At 37.7% G+C, this 22,992-nt stretch overlaps 1 long non-coding RNA gene across 1 annotated transcript; it reads right to left on the reverse strand.

Annotated features, from left to right (window-relative positions):
- Nucleotides 1–19,484: 19,484 nt before the first annotated feature.
- Nucleotides 19,485–21,162, reverse strand: LOC142537908 (uncharacterized). The gene is made up of 4 exons (XR_012818589.1): nucleotides 20,253–21,162; nucleotides 20,088–20,135; nucleotides 19,799–19,856; nucleotides 19,485–19,675 (listed from the first exon to the last, which is right to left on the reverse strand). It is a non-coding gene; the product is annotated as an uncharacterized LOC142537908 (long non-coding RNA).
- Between the last annotated feature and the right edge of the window lie 1,830 nt (nucleotides 21,163–22,992).

Raw genomic sequence — 22,992 nt, forward strand, 5'->3', positions numbered from 1 at the left:
TCACGAACTGATCAAGATACGGCTGAAATGCGCGATTCATGAGATCCATGAAGATCGCTGGCGCATTCGTCAAACCGAACGGCATCACAAGGAACTCGAAGTGGCCATAATGAGTCCTAAAAGCAATCTTGAGAACGTCGGCGTCTTTCACCCTCAACTGGTGATAACCAAAACGCAGATCAATCTTTGAAAATATTGAAGCTCCCTGCAAATGATCAAATAAATCTTCAATCCGCGGGAGTGTGTATTTTTTTTTCACTGTAACCCTGTTCAATTCCCGGTAATCAATGCAGAGCCTCATCGAACCATCCTTCTTCTTCACAAACAAGACTGGCGCGCCCCATGGTGAAAAACTCGGGCGGATGAACTCCTTGTCGAGGAGTTCCTGAATCTGCTTCTTGAGTTCTGCCATCTCTGTCAGTGCTAATCGGTACGGTGCTTTTGAGATCGGTGTCGTACCTGGCATAAGCTCAATATAAAACTCCACCTCTCGCGCGAGTGGCATACCAGAGACGTCCTCAGAAAAAACGTCTAGAAAGTCCCTAACAATTGGGACATCGGAGGCTGACTGACTGGGTGCCTCGGGAACGGATATCAAAGTCGTTAAAAACGCCCGACACCCTCTACGCATGAGCTTCCTAGCCTGTACACAAAGTATAATGCGCGTAAAGGAAAGTACATGTCTGGTTCGAATAAGAACTGCTCTCTCCCCGGCGGTAGGACTAGCACAGATCTCCGCTGGAAGTCAATCAAAACTATGTTCCTTAATAGCCAGTCCATACCCAAAATGATGTCAAATTTCGGCATCGGCAAAATGATCAGATCCGCATAAACAAGATTACCATGAAGTTCGAGATCTATGTCTCGGATCACATTAGTAGCTGCCAGTTCCTCTCCCGAAGACAATACTACTGAATACGCTACATCTAGCCCAATGGTCTTGATCAGGAGGAAATTCGCAAAGATCTCCGAAATTAACGAATGAGAAGCCCCTGAATCTATCAAGGCATTCGTAGCTGAACCAGCTATAAAAATTCTCCTGAAAGTTTGGAACACCATGCTGAACCCAATAGTTACAAGAACTAACTTATAGACATGCGAAGGTCAAAGTTCTTCTAACCCAAATTCTAGAAAATAACACTGATTAGAGCATGCAATCCTATCACAAATTCTAAGTTTGAAATCCCAATCCAGACTCTCAAACACTGAATTTCAAATACAAACTTAAAGCTTTAAGATACCTGTCAAGAGCATCGTCTCCGAGTTTGCCTCCGCTGCATGGAGTGCAAAAACTCTGTCTTGGGTAGGCAGACTCCCCTGAGGGCAATTCTTCAGTAAGTGGTCAGGTCTACCACACTTGTAGCACTTCCCGGAGCCATACATACAAGCTACAGCATGACGGCGTGTGCACTTAGCACAGACTGGATACTCTACGGTCCTCGGGACTGCCCGTCCCTGCTGCTGCTCTCCTCTGTTCCTGGATGGACCGTGGAAAAGCCTCTTACTTTGATGCTGCTGCTGAGGAGGGCGGTGCGGCACTTGGACTGGTCGCTTGCCCTTGCGATCTCTCTCAATATCGTTCTGGTCCTGTTCTGAACCTAGAGCTCTGGAGACAGCGACATCATAGGTAGTAGGGCCAGCCACCCTAACATCACGTCGCAAGATCGGCCGCAGACCATCCATAAAATGTCTCATCTTGGCACCAACATCATTGGCAATCAAGGGCACAAAATGACAACCCCTCTCAAACTTACGGATAAACTCCGTAACAGTCGTGTCTCCTTGCCTCAAGGTCATAAATTCCCTGGTCAACTGGAACGCACCTCGTCAGTAAAATATTTAGAGCAGAATACCTCTGTAAAGCACATCCAGCTCAGAGTAGCCACATTCAAGGCTACATATGCTCCTTCCCACAATAGGCGGGCGTCTCCTCCAAACAAATAGGTCGCACAACGAACTCTTCCCTCATCTCCAAGCCCCATGAACTCGAAGATAACCTCAAGGGACTTAATCCAGCCCTCGGCAATCATAGGATCTGTCGTCCCTGAGAACTCCTTTGGCCTCATCTTCATAAATCTCTCACAAATAGCCTCGGGCCCCGTCGGCCTGGTTGCCACAACGTTGTCCCCCGCAAACTGTGCGAAGAACCGAGTCATCCCAGCTAACATCTGGGCGTTCATATCCGGTGGAGGGGGTGGGGGTACATTTCTCTCCTGCCTCAGATCCTCACCGTCCTCATGACGACGCTCGTCATCTCTCGTGCGCTCAAGAATGCGTCTAGGAGGCATACTGTTACATACATATAACCCATACGTAACCAACATGCATAATTCCATTATTTCTCTAAATTTAAATAAATACTACATAATCATAATCTGAACATAAAATATTTCATGAAAACATGTTGTTAAAATATTTCATGCTTTAAACGAAATGCGTAAACGTAAAACTTACAGACCGAAGACGTGACTTCATGAGCTTCTCGAGATCAGTAGTAGTACAACCCTTTACAGGAACATAGGCTCTGATACCAACTGTAGAGGCCCGTATTTCGTATTTGTAAATTTGTGGAATTATTTAAAATTTTTCTCTTTAAATAGATAACTTGCCTCATTCATAAAATAAACTGATAAAAATATTTAATGTTGAAGTAACAACGGAAGTAAACATTGTTTTCAAAACCACAACTTAAAAATATTTCATCAACGTAAAACTGAGTTCGAACAAAAATAGTAAATGCTGAAAAAGTGAGGTCATCAGGTTCTTACTACTGCTGACCCAAGCTAGCTCACTAGTCTCCGCCCTCAGTCCCGACCTCATCAGTACCTAAAACAATCAAGTCTAGTGAGTCTAAAGACTCAGCATGCATATATCATGAATAACAAGTAAATATATCATAAATTCGCATGCAATGTAAAAATATCATATCGTAAAGCGTAACGTGAAAAATCGTGTTATGAGTAATTATAAATACGCGCATGACTGTAAATCGTACGTGAAAGATTTGCTCGATAGTGCCCTGTCATAAATTGTCATATCGTAATTTTTCTGGTAGAGATAATGTTCTACGCAAGTGGCTCGTGACATAACATGAACGTCTGATCATACTAAACCACAGTATACTGGGCGGTAGAGATCATCACAGCCCTTGGACTGGATATCCGTACCCATACATAATCGTAAACCGGTCGTAAGTCACCGGGTGAAGCAATCCCATAAGCGTAAGGTGGCCACAAGACATATTGCATATATCTAAAAAATAAACATTTTATATTTTATGCACGTAATATAATTATAATCCTGTTTTTACCAAATGAGTTAGATCGTTCCCAGGTTTGCTGCGACCTAATTCTAACGTGAGAAACATGCAAATATTTTTTTATCGTGAAAACAACTTCATAATCGAACCCAAAAACGGGGCCAACTAGACCAGCAACTTAATTTCTAACCATGACTCCGTACCAACCCGAACAAACATCGAATCATCGTTTAGTCATGGTCAAAATACTCCTAACATGATGAAATAATGCTCCTAAGAATTGAAATTCACGAAATTTTGGTGAATGGAGGCCAAAATCTTGAAACGCTCTTTCGAGAGTCACTTTGGCACATTGCACCGTAAATTCTCGTACGACCTCTAAACTTAACCAAATCACCGACGGCCAAAAACATGACCTTTCTAACTCATTGAGGTACTTTCCAGTCCAAGGCCATAGGTTAAAAGCCAACCAAGAACTCGCACAAGCCTCCTGAACCGCAACCATGCTGCTGTCAAATTTCAGTGGCAGCAGTTGTGCTTGTGTCGCTTCGTTTACAAGGCTAATGGCCATTGGGGCTTGAACCACTGACCAGAGCCTCTTCCCAACATCCTAAGGTGTTGCTTGAACCATGGCTAAGGGCCCTAGGCCAACCACAATCCAAGCAAACACCCAAGACAACACAACGCTCCCACCCGAGAACCATACTGCGCGCGTGGGGTGTGTTGTTGTATCTTGCTGTCATTTTCATTACAATGGCCATATGATCAACCATGGCTTGATCTAGACATCATGAGGTATTGTGTGAACCATGGCTAAGGGGCTAGAAGCCAACTAAGATCCACCCAACACCCTCAAAAACCGAAACTCACTCACACATAAAATTAAAAACCGAGGGACACTTGTCTTGTTTGTTTAAAATTTCGATGGGACCATGAACCAAGCCTTGAAAGGCAATCTTGGTCACGTCCTAGACATGCTAAGGAAGGGTTCTAACCATGGTTACAGGCCTTAGACCAAACAAGATTCGAACCCTCGCCTTAGACAAGCAAGAATCAAATCGAGACCTCAAACTCGCAACCATGGAAGAAGTTGTTGTCAAGTCTCCTCCTTGCGTGCATGGACTGGAACCAATGGACTAACATGACTCTAACACGCTCTAGAACATGTCTAGATGCATCCTTGAGCGCCTGGAACTAAGCCAATCCCTGAAATCACAAACACAACACAACCCGTGAAGCATGAAGGGAACGGCCGAGAAGGGGCTGTGCAGTTTTTTTTCTGTTAAGTTGCTGTCAAATTCGGTTGTTTCATAAATCAAGGACATATAATGGTTTAAAAATATATATAGGACTTGATTGAAGAGAAAATAAACAATATGTACATGCCTGAAATTTGTTTTTGAAAGAAACAAATAAATTACGACGAACACGGCGCGACGGAGACGGAGTTTCTTTTCTCTCTTGTTTTCTTGTTGATGGTTCACGATTTTTGCTGCTGGTTTGCTTCTGAATTTTCGAAGGGATGGGTGAAGAGAATGGCTAGGAAATGAAGGGGAAGTTTACTAATTAAAAAGGGGGATTTGAATGGCAAGACAAATCTTTCTATCCTTGAGTTTGAGAGATATGGAAATGATATGATATGGTTGGATTGATCTAGGGAATTAGGGAGTGAGTTGGCCGAAAATTTGTTATCAAAACAAGGCAAGAGTATTGCTTAAATTATTAATTATTGGTGATTAAAAATGAAGGAATTATCATACCAAGAAAGGATAAGGAAAGGTGGCAAAAATGGAGAGTTGCCAAACATAATTAAATCTTTTAAGGGGTGGCCGAAATATGCTTAATAAATGGAGGTAAAATATTGCTTAATTATTGAATTTTAACTCCTTAAAGTTTTAAACACTTATTATGTATTTTAGTGAAATAATAAATTAATCTAGGATAGCAATTTTCTTGCATGCATGGCTAAGTCTTAAAATAAATTACTAACATGTTAAGTTACAATTTCTTAAATAAAATAGGCCTAGATTAATCTATCCCAATTGGTTACACATTTTAATCTATGCTTTTAATTAATTATTGGACATAAAAGAACTTATTTACTACTTAACTCCAATTAATTAAATAAATCCTTAAACATTTTTTTACATTAAAAATAAATTATTATTTGGCTTAAATTAAATTTAGGAATATTTTCTTATTATTAATTTTTATCTCAATACTCCAACTCCAGTCCGGTCTCGCTTATTTATCCGAAAAGGTAAAAACTAAACTTCTGCGTAAAATAAATAATCATAACTCAACAAATTTTTTAAAAAAATGAATTTTACCCTCATGCATAAAAAATCATTTTAATTTAAATAATAGTAATTATGCATGACTTATACGTAGTCTGATTTATCGGGTTCTACATTGAGCTTCTCTTCTGAAAATTCATTGATCTCTTGCCAAATAAGATCAATGTACGTTTGAATAGCATTTGTTGGTCTAGGCTCTTCTTTCATTTTTCCCTTTCCTTTTGTATCAGTCAGGGCATTAGGAATGCTCAGCACTGAAGTAGTTGCATCAATACCTTCTCTGATCACTACCCCTTTTGGTCTTGCAAAAGGTAGAGGGTTATAGCTGGAGACTGTGATCAGTGGAGCCTTAACTCCAACAAGCTTCTTCTTTTCACCAGATTCAGTGACTTTCTTCTTCGGTAGAATAGTAGATAGAGGTAACTGATCCTCAATTGAGGGTTCAGTTGGAATTGCTTTAAGAGGAACAGCCTTGATAGGCTGTTGAGCTTCTGATTCCATCAATCTTTCAGCTGGTATGGCTCCAACTGTAGCAGCAGGTTTGGTCTTCAAAGTCCTTGGCTTTTTGACGACTTTGGGAGACGGAGTCTTCTCGAAATCAGATTCAGTTACAATTAAATTTCGTTTGATTGTCTTTTTCTGGACAGTTTTCTTCTTTTGAACTGATTTGGGAGCTTCTTGAGTCCCAATCTCCTTCTTAATCTTCAGGAATTGTTCAAGAGACATTTCCAACTCCGGCTTTGGTGGCTGAACAGTTTTGGCGTTGAATATTTTCAGTTTTGATGATTTCTCCGAATCATCAGCTACCAGCCCTTTGACTTTCATCAAATAACTCAGCTACACTGCAAAACCTTTGGACTGCTTGGTTGATTGAAACATATTTCTTAAAATATTGAAAATAAGGTGCTTCCAGTTCAACCTTCGGCTAGCCATAATAACAGTTATGGCCTGAAACTTTTTCAAAGTTAGTGCAGCAAAGGATCCAGCCTTTGCCAATAGCCCTTTGGCTACAATATCAGCCAGAAGTTGTACCTCACTCTTCAGTTCCTTTTTGGGATCGGAAACCTTGATTTTACGACTATCAGAAGAGAGTAGGGTTTGCATTTCCTCAATATCAGATGATTTGACTTCAGTGAGATTAGCTAGCCCATCAGTAGGCAGCTGAAAAAGATTGCAGAAGAATTCTTCCTCGATGACCAGCAACTGACCATCACAGTGGTCTTGATGTTTCCGTTCTGATCAACGATCCAATTTTTATAGAGATCCTGCATCTCTTTGGGATAAATTTCTTGGGAAGATAGTCCCAAGAATGATTTTAATCCTGCTGCTTCCAGTTTCAGAAAGACATTCTTGACTTCTTCGTCTTTCACAGTGCGAATGGAATCGAAATCAATAGCCGTTGCGTTCATGACGTTAGCAAGAATTTTGTTGGCCATTAGAGTAGCTTGAAATTCTGCGAGAAAATATGCTTAGAGTAGAAATTTGCTCTGGATGCTCAAATGTGCGCGTAAGAAGAAAAACTGAAATGAGGCGGTTTACAGTACATATGTATGTGACTGTTCAAATATTAGGAATCAGTCCAAGAAAATTTGATTTAAAAATGAGTGTACGTGTGGTAGAAACGTGTGTAGGAAATACATGGATTATGTAGGTCCACGTCTCAATATACTATGTATTTGAAAGACATCAATTAATGCTTCGATAACCAGTCACATCATTTAATATAGAATTTTATTCGATTTATCAGTTAACGTATCGGAGAAGATCAGTTCGATCAGCAACTGAGTGACAAGTTGACAACATAGTCAGTTCAGTTGAAGACCACTGACTATTGTCTTCTCAGTTAACTTTTAAAGTCGACATTCTCCCTCAATAAATGCATATTTGAATTTCAAAAAACTGAGCAACTAATAGAATGACGTAAGCTTCGGAAGATGAAACAGCGAGAGTAATGATTACGTCTTTTCAGTTACTTTGAACCTGCGTTATAAATAAGAGTAATACAGTTAGTCTTAACACATTAGCATAAATATTTCAAGAGATATAATGGCAGGTTCAAGCAGCTCGAAGGTTCCAGATATGGCCGATGAGTTCATGGATGCAGCACTAGAGGCAAGGAAGATTGCTATGGAAGATGAAGTCTTCCACAAGATTCTCCAATTTTGGCAAAAGCTTCAAGATCTCCAGTCCCTTCAGCAGGGAGGTGCAGTTGTCACCCCCAAACGGGTGACAAATATGAAGAAATATCGGCGGCGCTTGCGCGTTGCTGATGAGGTGTACATCTTCACAGATGAAGGTGTCTACCTACTGATGCTTGAAAAAGAGAGGAGGACTCTGAAACGCATTGCAATTTCAGAGGGCTTCTTGAAGGCTTTCACAGTGGTTATATCTGGTTGGTTGACCTCGTGGAGGTCTGCTGTTAAGAATGAAATCATCAATGTACGCTCCATTTATAATAAATAAAATGTTTATCTAGTTTATTGTTGTCTTTTTACTTTTTGCAAACAAGCTATCATCAGTTAATAAATATATAACAAACTGAATACAGTAAAAGATTAAAGACTAACTGACATCAGTTGAGAAACGGTTAATGAACTGAATATTGTAACTGATAAATGTTCAACTGATATCAGTTGATAAACTCAAACTGATAAATGACGAACTGAATGAACAACAGTTGACAAAGCAACAATAAAACTGATTAAGATAAATCAATTAAACCAAGTATATTGCGAAAGTGAGAAAACTTAGTCTCTGGCAATGGTTTGGTGAAAATGTCAGCTGCTTGTTGTTCAGTTGACACATACTCCAGTCTGATGGCTTTCTTCAAGGCATGATCTCTGATGAAGTGATGTCTGACATCTATGTGCTTGGTCCTTGAGTGAAGAACTGGATTGTATGTAATCGAAATTGCACTTGTATTGTCACAAAATATAGGAGATTATTGAGCATCAACTCCATAATCTTTCAGTTGTTGCTGAATCCAGAGCACTTGGGCACAGCAGCTTCCAGCAGCAAGGTATTTTGCTTCAGTTGTGGAAGTAGCTATGGATGTTTGCTTCTTGCTGAACCATGAGATCAGTCGGTCTCTTAGAAACTGAAAAGATCCACTGGTGCTTTTACGATCTAGCTTACATCCTGCATAGTCTGCATCTGAATATCCAACTAAATTGAAAGAAGAGTCTTTAGCGTACCATAATCCTACATTTTGAGTGCCTTTTAAATATTTTAAAATTCTTTTGGCAACTGTAAAATTCGATTGCTTAGGATTTGCTTGAAATCTATCACACATGCAAACAGCAAATACAATATCAGGACGACTAGCAGTTAGGTACAATAAAGAACCTATTAAACCTCTGTAGATTGTCGTCTCAACTGATATTCCCCCTTGATCATTGTCCAGTTTGACTGATGAACTAATGGGTGTGCTTGCAGCTGAGCATGTTTCCATGCCAAATTTCTTTAGCAACTCTTTCGTGTATTTAGTTTGACTTATGAAAATACCAGTCTCCAGTTGTTTTACTTGCAAACCGAGAAAGAATGTCAGTTCACCCATCATACTCATCTCGAATTTGTCCTGCATGAACTTGGAAAATTTCTCAAATAATTTGGGGTTAGTTGACCCAAAAATAATATCATCAACATATATTTGCACAAGTAAAATGTGATCATTCTTAGTAAATTTGAACAATGCCTTGTCAATTGATCCAACAGTAAGATTATGATCAGTTAAGAATTTTGAATGTGAGGCCCGGGGCCGAAGAGGGCGGGGGGGTGATCGCCGGTGCCATCAGTTGCACGGACAATGAGCGGCTCCTGGCAGGCTTCTAGGTGGAGGGAACATGAATGAACCGATCCCACACCGGAATGAGAGGGATTCCGAGACTGTTCAATATAATGGACTGTACAGTTGAAGAGGGCTTAAAAAGATTTGATTTGTACTACTCATATCACGAAGTTGCATCTTCTTTTCGGTAGCTCATCACATAAGAACTCCAAAGTTAAGCATGCTTGACTTGGGGCAATTTTGGGATGGGTGACCTCCTGGGAAGTTTCCCAGGGTGCGTGTGAGTGAGGACATAAGCACGCTGAAAAGACCCGTCTTGATACAGTGAGGACAGTCGTCGAATCTGGGGCGTCACAATTGGTATCAGAGCCGACCTCTCTTAGTACGGTGTGGTTCGGGGACGAACCAAGCGGAAGCTGGTGGGCATGTGAGTCCCGGGGCCGAAGAGGGCGGGGGGGTGATCGCCGGTGCCATCCGTTGCACGGACAATGAGCGGCTCCTGGCAGGCTTCTAGGTGTAGGGAACATGAATGAACCGATCTCACACCGGAATGAGAGGGATTCCGAGACTGTTCAATGTAATGGACTGTACAGTTGAAGAGGGCTTAAAAAGATTTGATTTGTGTACTACTCATATCACGAAGGTGCATCTTCTTTTCGGTAGCTCATCACATAAGAACTCCAAAGTTAAGCGTGCTTGACTTGGGGCAATTTTGGGATGGGTGACCTCCTGGGAAGTTTCTCAGGGTGCGTGTGAGTGAGGACATAAGCACGCTGGAAAGACCCGTCTTGATACAGTGAGGACAGTCGTCGAATCTGGGACGTTACATTGAAAGTGTCTCATACCAAGCTCTTGGAGCCTGTTTAAGACCATATAAGGCTTTGTTCAAATGATATACATGATCAGGAGAAGAGTGATTGAAAAAATCTGGAGGTTGTTCAACATAGACTTCTTCATGCAATTTACCATTCAGAAATGCACTTTTGACATCCATTTGATAGACTTTAAAGTTCTTGTAGGATGCATAGGCCAGGAACATTCTGATAGCTTCCAGTCTTGCAACTGGTGCATATGTTTCATCGTAGTCAATTTCTTCTTCATGCCTATATCCTTGTGCTACAAGTCTAGATTTGTTGCGTGCAACTGACCCATCTTCGTTCAGTTTATTTCTGAATACCTACTTTGTACCTATAATTGTTTTGCAAACTGGTCTTGGAACTAGGTTCCAGACATTGTTATGGGTAAACTGATTTAGCTCCTCTTGCATTGCATTTATCCAGTTAGGATCAGCAAGTGCTTCGTCAGGTTTTCTTTGGTTCTAGTTGTGAGACAAAAGCAGAATGAATGAACAAATTGAGCATTTGATTTCTTGCTCTTACCGGGTCAGATGGTTTACCTATTACCAATTCCGGAGGATGTGACTTCTTCCATATGAGCTCTTTATTTGTTTCTTCCATATCCGCAACTGCTTCTGTTGGCAACTGAACGTTTTCAGTTTCAGTTGGAGCTGTATCAGTTGGTAACTGAATGTTATCTGTTTGCTCCACTAACTGATTATAAGGAGCAGGTTCCTGTTCAACTGATTGATCTAGTATTTCTGGTTCAGGTGTTTGAAGGATATTTCTATTGATATGATTTTCTTCTTCATTATCATCCTCCAAACTGATCTCTGTAAGACGATAAACTAGCTCAACTGAATCAGTTGGCTTATCAGTTAGCACAGTTTCGTCAAAAACAACATGGATAGATTCTTCAACATTCAAAGAGCTTTTATTAAAGACTCTATAAGCTTTGCTAACCGAAGAATATCCAAGAAATATTCCCTCTGCATATTTAGCATCAAAGGTTTTTAAAATAATTTTACCATTATCATGGATAAAACATCTGCGGCCAAATATTTCGAAATAGAAAACCACACTTTTTCTTCCATGCCAGATCTCATAAGGTGTTTTCATATGATTCTTGTTAATCATTGATCTGTTCTGAGTATAACATGCAGTGTTTACTGCTTCAGCCCAAAACCTTTGAGAAATACAAGAATCAGGAAGCATTGTTCTAGCAGCTTCTTTAAGGGTCTGATTTCTTCTCTCAGCTACACCATTTTGCTGAGGTGTTCTAGCTGCTGAGAGCTCATACTTGATTCAAGTATTTTCTAAAAAAGTTGAAAGATTTTGATTGATGAATTTAGTTCCTCTGTCAGACCTTATTCGATCAATCCCAACTGATTTTTCATTTAAAAGTCTTTTGAAGAGCTTAATCAGTTGTGTATCAGTTTCGTCTTTAAATTTGAGAAAAATGACTTAAGTAAATCTTGAAAAATCATCCACAACCACTAAGGTGTATTTCATTCCCCCTAAACTCATGACTAGTATTGGACCAAAGAGATCCATATGCAATAGTTCTAAGCATCGGGAAGATGATTTACAACCTTTGTTTTTGAATGGAGATCTTACTTGTTTACCAAACTGACATGCTGAACAAACTTTTTCTTTTGTAAAATCTATTTTGGGCAGTCCAGTTACAAGATCATGCTTACTCAGATAGGCGATAGATTTAAAGTTTAAGTGGTTCAACTTCTTATGCCACAACCAGTTGATAGAAGATTTGGAAGCAATGAAACAAACTGGTGCATAAGGTTGTTCAATCCAACTGACTTTGTAGGTGTTTCCACAACGAATGCCAGTTAGAATGACCTCATCAATTGAGTTTCTAACTGTACAAGTATGTTTGTCAAACTGAACATAGAAATTATTTTCGCATAACTGACTGATGCTTATCAAGTTATACTTCAAATTCTCAACTAACAGCACATCTTTAATTGTAAAGTTACCATGAATAAGCTTACCCTTACCAAAAGTTTTACCTTTGGAGTTGTCTCCAAAACTGATGTTTGGTCCAGTATAACTAATCAGTTGAGATAACAAATTTGTATCTCATGTCATATGCCGCGAACAGCCACTGTCTAGGTACCAAGTTGATTCTTTGTTTGTACCTGTTATCTGCAATCACACACAGTATATAATTTTGGTACCCATATTCATTTGGGTCCTAAACTGATTAGTCCTTTAGGAACCCAGACTTGGATCAGTCTAACTGACTTCCCAGTTGCTGTGTTCCAAATGGTTTTTCTCGAGTTTTTGGCAATGTGTGTGTGATGTGAGGATGAAACAGTATGCTTTGTATCCTTCTTCAACTGTCTATTTTTTTTATATCTTTTCTGAACTGACATACTGTTGTGGTAATTGTAATAGCCATTCCTTGAGTACTGATTTTTCTGACTGAACACTTTAGGTGACCAGTTTCTTGTATCAGTTGAACTCTCAGGGCTATATCCAATTACATGCCGTTTGCCCTTGTTCTTACTCTCATTCAATTGAACAACCGGTTTACTTGGTTCTAAAAATTCATTTACCATAGTTGATTTTACAAAGGTTGATAGGATCGATTAACGTATCAAGAGTGTTTAGAAGGGGGGGTTGAATAAACACTCTCAATTAAAACTGATCTTTTCGAATTTTGAATTCAGTTTTGTGACAAACTGATTCTCGGAATCTTGCTGGTCAATGACAATCAGTTAAACTAAAGTAGTTGCGGAAAATAACTGACTGAAAGATAGAATACGAAACTGAAATAAAGTACGCAAGGATTGTTTCTGGATGTTCGGAGATTTCAATTACTCCGACGTCACCCTTTCTATCTCAAGGATAGGATTTTCACTAAAAGACTTTGATCGAATACAAGATTTGTACTGATCCACTTCAGTTTGGACTTAACACTGCCAAAAACTGAAACTCTTAGTATTTCAAAATGTTCTCAGAGCGTAACTAATCTTAGCACTATCGAATTTTAACGATTATTACAGAGTGCTAGTGAGCTCAAATTGTAGCCTTGACTGCTACGAATAAACCAAGTAAGAGTGAGCTAAGATTTTGACAGAGTGACAACAAGCTTTGAATAGAGTGATCTTCTTTTTTTTTATTCAGCTGTTCTTCTGTCATATTTATAAGCTTCCCTTCCAACGGTAACTTGAGATATATTTGAATCTTTGTATCCGTTGATTGCCACTTCATTATTGGGCATTGTTTACTTCATTTATTGTAATGCGGCGTCTTAACTGCTTTAGCCGAAATGCGTTGTTCTCAGCTGTATTGATTGAGGTGCGGCGTTTCATATTCAGTTGTAGTCTGCTATGTCTTTTTGTCGGTTGAATGTTCTTTCCCGAGACATGTTCAGTTGAAGGATGCTTAGCTTAAAAGCATACGGCTGAATATATCAACTGATCGGTTTCCAACTGATCAGTTTTCTTTATAATATTATATCAGATGATATCAGTTGTTAAGTCCAGTTGCTGCGCGTATCAGTTGGTTCATATTTTGTCAAACGCCGGAACTTAGTTTCCAACAAAGGTAATATAAATTCCTTTGTTATTATTCAACTTTGGCTGAGTATCATTTGTAGAGTTTTCAACATGATCGTTAAAACCTAAACCAGTTTTGTCAGCAACTGATTTTTGAGCATTCTGCATTTCAGTTAACTTAACTGACGACTTGTTCCAAGCTTGAATTAGTTCGGTATTTTTGGAAATTTTAGTTTTTAACTGACATATCAAGGATTGGTTCTCACTCAGTTCGGCTTTTTGCTGTGCAATTTCCCTCTTTAGACTCAACAGTTCAACTGACTTATCAGTTTCTGTTTTGTTGTCATGGGGATCATTTTGATCAGTTTTATCCTTCTGAAATGATCTAGCAAGTTTGTGATACTCATCTACCATGTCATGCAGAGTGGTAATGAGTTCCTCACGTGTAAAATCAGTAGAGCTGAAATCAAATATTTGTTCACTTGCTGACTCCAGTTCTTCATTGTCAGCCATCAAGCATTTGACTTCCTATTCCTCTTCACTTGAACTGCTTGGGCTTTCTGGTTCTGACTCATCACTGTCAGTTTCAGCCCACTTGGATTTTGCTCTCTTCAGCCAAAAGCACTTCATGCATCTTTTTGGATGATTTCTTGTCATCTCTGGTCCTTCTTCTGTGCTCATAAGGCTTATTTGCCTTTTCAGTTGATCATCGACTATCCTTCTTTGGCTTAGGACAGTCTGCTATAAAATGACCAGATTTGCCACAGTTGTAGCAAACATATGATTCTTCTTTGGAATTGTTTATCTGTATTGCTTCTGGAAGTTTCCTTGATTCTTCCTCATAAACTTTCCAAATTTCCTAACAAACAATGACATGGCATCACTGCTCAGTTGATCAGCAGATTTGTCAGCTGAACCAGTTGGTTCCAGTCTGACTGCAGTTAAAGCAGTTGTGGTAGTTGGTGTTGAAGGTTAACCCTCTCTGGTTCTTAGCTCAAACTCGTAAGTCTTTAAATCAGCAAACAAGTCATGAAGTTCGATCTTGTTAAGATCCTTTTACTCTATCATAGCCATGGTCTTTACATCCTATTCTTTAGGAAGACCTCTAATCACCTTCAGTGCCACTTCTTTGTTCGAGTACACTTTTCCAAGTGCATTCAGTTCATTGATAACACTGCTGATTCTCTCATCATATTCAAGCATGGATTCTCCTGCCTTCATTTTGATGCTTTCATATTTTTGAACAACAACAGATAGCTTGTTCTCTTTTGTTTGTTCATTTCCTTCGCATAGCTGGATCAGCTTCTCCCAAATTTCTTTGCCAGTTTTGCACATCTTGATCTTGCTGAATGTGACTTTATCCAGCGTTTTGTAAAGGATATCTTTTGCTACGTTGTCTAGGTTGGCTTTCCTTTTATCCTCAGTTTTCCATTCCTCTCTAGGATTTTCTATGCGATGAGGTGCCCCTTCAGTAATGGCAACTGCTGTATTTGCTTCTAGGATCTTCATGGGACCATCAGTGATGACGTACCACATGTCGTCATCTTGTGCAGCTAAATGAGCCTGCATTCTTATTTTTCGTTCATCAAAGTCTTCCCTGGAAAACATCGGTATTTTTCGTCCACTTGTTAGGATCGGTTGATAGGATGGGAAGTGTTTAGAAGGGGGGGTTGAATAAACACTTGCAGTTTATGAACTCTTTTCGAAATAAAGTATCAGTTCGGTGACAAACTGAAACAAGAATCTTATCGGTCAATGACAATCAGTTTAACTGATAACAGTTGCGGAAAATAAACTGACTGAAAGATAGAATAAATAACTGAAATGATAACACACAGAGATTTATGGATGTTCGGAGGATTAAATACTCCTACGTCACCCCTTTTATCACAAGGATAGGATATGCACTAAAAGACTTTGATCGATACAAACACTTGTACAGACCCACTTCAGTTTGGACTTAACACTGCCAAAACTGAAACCCTTAGCTTAAACAATTTCTTACAGTTCTACGACTGTTCTTAGCACAACTGATCTAGTTAAAGATCGATGTAATACAGAATAGCTTGTGCTAGTTAGCTCGAAAGGTAGCCTCAACTGCTACAAATGAATCTTATAAGCGTGAGCTTTTTAAACTTAGAGTGTGAATAAATCTCAGCAGAGTAACAACAAGCTTTTTGAAAATAGTTCGTATGTGTTATTTTTCTCGACTGCTCTTCTCGTCTATTTATAGGCTTCTCTTCAACGGTAACATTTAATAATATTTGAATCTTATACCCGATTGATTGCCACGTCACTATTCTTCTGACATTCGTACACTATAGACTCTGATATGCGGCGTTCCAATTCGAGTTGCAGTCTGCTTTGTACTATTTGTCGGTTGAACGGTTGAATGTCCTTTTCAACTACTGAAGACGTGTACAACTGAAAGATCAGCTGATGAGTGGCAGCTGTAAGCTCGTAACTGAATATCTCAACTGATCAGTTTCCAATTGATCAATCAGTTCTCTACGTCAGTTCAGTTCAGCTGGATTCAGTTGCCTTTGATAATTCACGCGATACTCTTCAGTTAGGCAAATTGTCGGTTGAATTGTGTAGCTCGGTTTCTTGATCAGTTAGTCCAATATGTAGTTTGTCAAACAGCCGAAATTATGTTTCAACCAAAATTGACAAACTTATTTTAACAAAATTATTTTTAATATTTAATTATAGACTAATGGGCCTAATTAAAATCCTTGATGGGCTTAAGCTTAATTAGTAATTAATTAAACTATATAATATGATTAACCTCACCCCAATTCACGATATCACACGCCCACTTTTCCTAAACACATCAAACACTTTTTTTCCCAAGTTTTACACAGCACACACACTTCATAATTGAAAGGAAAATTCAAAGGTTGCAAGGAAAATCAAGCCAAGGTTGTCGTCGCCGTTCTTCGCAATCGTCAACGAGAATTCGTGCGTTAAATACGCAAAGGCACACCTTAATCTCTTGTTTCTTATCTTTCACACCATATTATGTGTTTTATACATGATTGCATGAAAAATATGATACAACTTTTATATTTTCGTTTTTATGGCTATACATGCACAAAACTAGTGTTTTCATATTTTAAAACTCCTCATAATGATGCACAAAGGGGCTGCCATGGTAGGGGTACTTGAAGGGATGTTTTTCCACATGTTTAAGGGTCCCTAGGTGTATGTTTAAGGGTTGGAAAAAATAGAAAAGGAATAAACACGAAAATAGACTCCTTAAGGGAAAGGACTCTTCGGCTAGAAGTCTTTGAGGGTCACAGCTGCTAGCTGCAGTTAGGGAGGGTATAGTAGACTTAAGTGGGCTGCATGTTGTTCCTAAGATGGTCCTAAGAGGGTGGCCAAGGGTCTGGTCGTGCGGCTAAGGGGTTGGGGGCGAAGCTAGGCTAGGTTCGAATCACACTAGAACTAGGTTTAGTTATGTGTTAAGAAGCTTTGGTTCAAGTTTGGTAAAGTTTGGATTAAGTTTCAAGTCCATACGAGTCAAAACCGGGATGTATGTCTAAGTTTTAAAAACGATTTGGGAAATTATTCTAGGGCATAAGTTTAAGTCTAAGAAATATTTATGGGTGTATTTTAAGGTTATATGTTAAGTTTGGAATGATTTGGGTCGTCGTCTCGAGGTCTAAGGATAAATACGAAAAATTATGCGTCCAGGGGAAAAACGGTCTTTTTACATCTAAAAAATTAGTAAATGTCATGGCATTGTCCTGAATGCAGTTTTATATGCTAATATGATTATTTCAAATGTTTTTGAATTTTTATATGATAAAATATGTATTTTTAATGTTTATGATTTAATATGCCAAAATGTTATTTTAAATGTTCCAGGATTTTTATATTTTAAAATATTTATTTAAAATATTTATAGATTTTTATATGTTAAAAGGTTTCTTTTAAAATGTTTATGGATTTTTATGGGAAATCGAAAACGTTAAAAGATATGTTGCATGCTTGGTTTAAAATAAAAACGTTATATGCATGTTTAAATTTTATAAAGTGATGAAAATATGAAACGTTAAAGGAAGTGAAGTAATTGTGACTAATACGATGATATGTTGGAGATATCGTGAGGGTTATAGTCCCAGTAGGAGCCCAACGATCGTGTTTTCTTGGATACGAATACGAATATGTATACGATGATATGTTAATACGTAAGACCAAGGCCCAGTTGATCGGTGAGAGTGTTGCTTGTGTCCTCGCTGCCCAGTACTGTGGTTACATGTAGATGGATCCATCGCCCAACACGTAGACGTAGATGAACACGAAAGTCACAATTAACGATCTGAATTCAACGAAAGGAAAAAAGAATACGTATATGTTGATGATAATATGGATATGAATATGTTGAAGATAATATGAATATGTTTATGAAAATGCTTATGAAAAAAGGATCATGAAAATGTTTTTATTTAAAGTTTATTCATCATGAAAATGTTTATAAAAATGGTTATGTTTAAAGTTTATGCATCTTCATGAAAACGATATTTTAAGTACAAGTATTTTCATAGTTGTATCTTATATATATGTATTACTTGTTATCAAGATTATGATGTGTTGAGTTTTTAGACTCACTAGGTGTGATTGATGCAGGTGATTATGATAATAATGTTTATGGAGCTCTTGATGGTTGACTTTGCTGGACTGAAGGTGCACATAACCCGAGGACCTACGCTAGTTTTCCGCACTAGTTATGATTTATGATTTTAAGTGATGTTAAAGATATTTTTACGACGATTTATTTATGACTGATTTTTGAGAGGTTAGAGTGTGTGCTATCCTTTTCAAATGTTATTATTTGGTTTAGTAAAATGTTGGATGATTTTATGCTATTTCTTTTGGTTTTCAAATTATAGTTGGTTGATTTATTTTAAAATGATGTCAAAAATATTTTATGGTTCGGCCGAATGTTAAGTGATGTTTGAAAGAAAGAAAAAATTTCTATAACGTTTAAGAAAACGAATAGTAGATGTTTCAGTTGGTATCAGAGCAATTGTAACGCCCCAAAATTTAAAGGTCCACACAAACCACATGCATGCTATTTTTAAATTCCTTTGTATTTTAATTATATGTTTAAATTGCATAAATTAATTATGTGGTGCATTTTGACATGTTTAAATTATATTTTTCTACATGGTTGCATTAAAATGTATTTTTAAAGTTTATTCGAGTTGCGATCGAGGAACGGAGACCGATAGTTGAAAAATAGAAAATATTTTTATTAAATAATTGTTTTTAATTATTTAAATTAAGGGTAATGCTTTTTCTTATTTGTGAAAATATGAGGTTTTGAGTTGATTTTATACGTCGGAGCGTAATTTTTATCGGTGTTGGATTTTTTAACAAAAATACGAACGTTTTGGCAACCCGGCTAATAAATTCACAAACTTTTCTAAACAAAATAATTTTAAGTATTTTAATTAAACACTATTGGGCCTAATTAATTTTTCTAATGGGCCTAAAACTTTGTTATTGTTTAATTATTATTTAAACTCAAGATTACCCCAAACCCTCCTCATAATTCACGCCTCACTATCACAATTCTCTCCATCAGAAATTTTACATGGCACACACCAAGAAATTGGAGGAAAAAGTTCAAAAAGTTGCAAGGGTTCAAGCCATCGTCTTCTTGCCACCGTTCTTCGCAATCGCCAATGTAAAATCGTGCGTTAATAACGCAAATGCACGCCATAATTCTTTTTTTCTCATCAATCACACCCTAACATGCATTTAATTATGATTGGCATGAAAAACAAGTAGATGAAAGTGCCAAAGGGGAATTATCACAAACAATTGACCTGAAGGTAGAGTCTCGGGGCTTTGCTATCATCATGATTGGGTGAAGGAGACTCCTCAGAAGACCCTGCCATGCCCCTTCTCGGAGGCATCCGTTCAAGCACACGCGTGACTTCATTCACCCCGACTGAAAATTGTTGCTGATAATCACAAACATTTTAAATTCAATCGTTGATACAAAAACAGAATGAAAACGTACAAACACAACGATTGCGAGCAGAGAATGGATACTGAAATGAAGATCATTAATGCAAAATTAGAACCTTGACCCAAAATTTATAAGGTAAAGCTGCATCCAGAGCTCTAGCCGATTCTATCTCCCTGCCCAAAGAACCATCCAAGTTCCCTTAATCTCACCCAATTCCAAAGCAAAAGCATTAAACTTATATTACAATAAAAGCCAGATCAAAGCAATCCTCATATTGAAAAAATACAAAATTTCATGCATAATAGTTGTTTCTCTAAAACAACAAAATCTAACCAACTCATTAAATCCCTTTTCCATAAAAAGCGGTGACAAATGTATCGACTATTCATCACAACTTATATTACCTCTGGAATGATTTGAGAAGAGTGGCAAGACTTTCTCCATCAAAGAAACTGCATGAACACACATTTGCAACAATCAGATTCAAGAACAATGACAAACTCACAGACACGAATAAAGGCCCGCAACCGCAATGAATTAGAACGAGCGAATAAAGGTGATTCACATACAGCTGGGACTGAATGTGAGCAATCGGATCTTCTACAGCCTCGGCGGTGGAAGACTCAGCTTCGCCCGCTGTTCTCTTCTTACTTCGCATGTCCGCAACAGCCCAATTTGTTTTTTTAGAAAAACAATTCTTGTAAATCGTAAAAGCCCTAAATGCATCGTTGGCGTTGATGAAATCTATATATATATATATATATATAGATATATATAGTATGAAAAAATTATGGCAAGACATGTACTGATCTATTTTATATTTGATAAATTTTAAACTTTGAATGTATTTTGTTATATTCGAGATTTTTTTTATCATAAAATATTTTCCGCGTAATTTATATATAGAAGACCTTTATCTACAATTATTGCCATATTTTGTGAGCTCCGCTCGGATAACCGAGATAAAGGCTCGATTATCTAAAACCTTTTGTAGGATCTCGGTATTTTCGAGCCTAAACGCAGCGAAAATTTTAAAATTTTATTTTATTTTGACAATCAAAATATTTGTTTAAGCACTCGTATGTTTTTAATAATTAAACATACATAGGATGTTTAAAACTTTTACCTTTAGTAAACAAATTTCAATTGGCTCCAATTACGCCGATTAATATAGCGACGGTTTTTTTATGACGAATAATGTCGCTATATTAAGCGACGGTTCCGTCGATATATTAAACGGTGGTTTTTTTAAAAAATCGTCGTTTAAATAGCGACGGTTTGTACCACAAAATTCATAAAAAAAACTACTACGCAAAAATTATAATTATGTAGTAAATTTTCGGTAAAAAAAAATTAAAATCTGATTTGCGCGAAGATATGCAGCTCCACGTAACGCTGGAAGATCGCACCGACGAACAAATCTACGAAATAAATACGACAAAATGTTAGTACAAAATAAAAAATCGAAATTTCGAAAAAATTGATAGAGTTTAACTACTACTAGAGATAGACGAAAAATCGTTTAAGAAAATGTTCGCGAAACTCGGTATATATAGAATCATAGCGACGGTTATGTTAAAAATCGTCGCTATCTTCCTAAACCGTCGCTATAATAGCAACAGTTTTGACAAAAATGGGTCGCCGATCTAGATCGGCGATTATAGCGATGGTTTTATAAAAACTGTCGCTAATTTAAAAAGCGATGGTTTTATTAAAACCGTCGCTATATAGCGACGGTTCAAAGAAAACCGTCGCTATAATAGCAACGATTTTAACAAAACCGTCGCTATTTCTTCCGTTTTTTGTAGTGTATTTTTGTGAAAATGAATAAAAGAGTTTGGATCCATGTATCAATGAGGAGTTAATCAATGTGAATTGAAAAGATAAAAGATGACGAATTTCAAATAGATGAGTTGGTGATACTGTTATCACAAATGGAAGATGGCTAGCAAGAAGTGCAAGATCATGAATTCAAGCAAATTAGCTTAACGACGAGTTTTAAAATATGGTAAAAGTATTTTTGGGATTTGTTGTATTTGTTATTTTTTTTAGGAGCATGTTGCTAACAGCTTGAGAGGAGGATAAATTTTCTTTCTGTTCAATGTTGAGATATTGCTAAGCAGAGGCGGAGCCAGGATTCAAAATTACCTGGGGCTGGCTCCGTCTCATACTATATTTAAATCTTCAACTTGAAAATCTATTGTAGCTGTAAATACATTAAATCGATAGTGGTGCTCAACTGTGATTGAATCATTTTTTGGCAAGAACGGCTTGTACCAGATTTTAAAAATAAAATCAATATTCCAATTAAACAAATTAAAATTTTAAATTAATTCAGTTCGATAAGTTATTTGAGTTGAAATCGATATTTTGTTCACCCATAGACTGAATTGATGTATGACCTTATCTTAATTCCAAAAATTTCAAAATTTTTACTCTTAAGAATCATTGCGGTCAAAAGATAAAGTCAGTTCACATCATTTTTTAAAACCAACGGTAAAAAAATAATAATGATATTGACAAATATCACACAATAATATAGACATTAATAGAAAACAAAAAGCTTGATACATCATTTAAATCATTATGCACAAAATTCAAATCATTGCTAAATCATATAATATCACATAATATGATTCACATGAAAATTTTGCGTAAATTCTCAAAGTCATTACTTTATTTTTCTCAAAATCAATTCTTACATGTCTATCACACAGTTCTCTCCATTCCAAACCATCATCCAGCCCTTTCTTCCCGCTATTAAGATCTTCAAGAGCTTTCCATTTCAGAAAAGGAAAGGGTAGAAGTAGGTGATAGCTGAGATTAAAAGGTCAGGCGCATTAGCTGAGTTGCTACTCTTGGATTGGGATGTGATGGTGAATTTTCTGGTAGTTGTAAGTTTTCTCAAGGGCGGAGTGCGGAAGTTGAGCGGCGAGAATCTGAGGCTCGGATTTAAAGAAGAAGAAAACGCGTAAAGTGGTTGCTTAACAAATGTAGCTGCAGGGGTGGAGAAGAGATTAATGGTCGTGGCCATCGCTGAACGAGACTGAAAATGGCCGACAAAATCTCGAAATTGGGGTGGGTGGATGAATTATGTGTCGTAGATTGCATTGTACAAATCTCGAAACTTGTATCTACCAAATATGACCCAAATAGGACAAGGTCCAACTTCTCTGGGCTTATAAAAAACTGTGTTGATGGCACCCGCCTCTCCCAAATGTATTCTAAAACAAAAGATCCGTTATCAGACGCCCTCTAAAATTATTCGTAAGGAACTTGGTTCAGATTTTGAAATGTATGCTTTCTTGG

The sequence above is a fragment of the Primulina tabacum genome, chromosome 2 (genome assembly GCF_025594145.1).
Source record: "Primulina tabacum isolate GXHZ01 chromosome 2, ASM2559414v2, whole genome shotgun sequence".
In the NCBI taxonomy this organism is placed as follows: domain Eukaryota; kingdom Viridiplantae; phylum Streptophyta; class Magnoliopsida; order Lamiales; family Gesneriaceae; genus Primulina; species Primulina tabacum.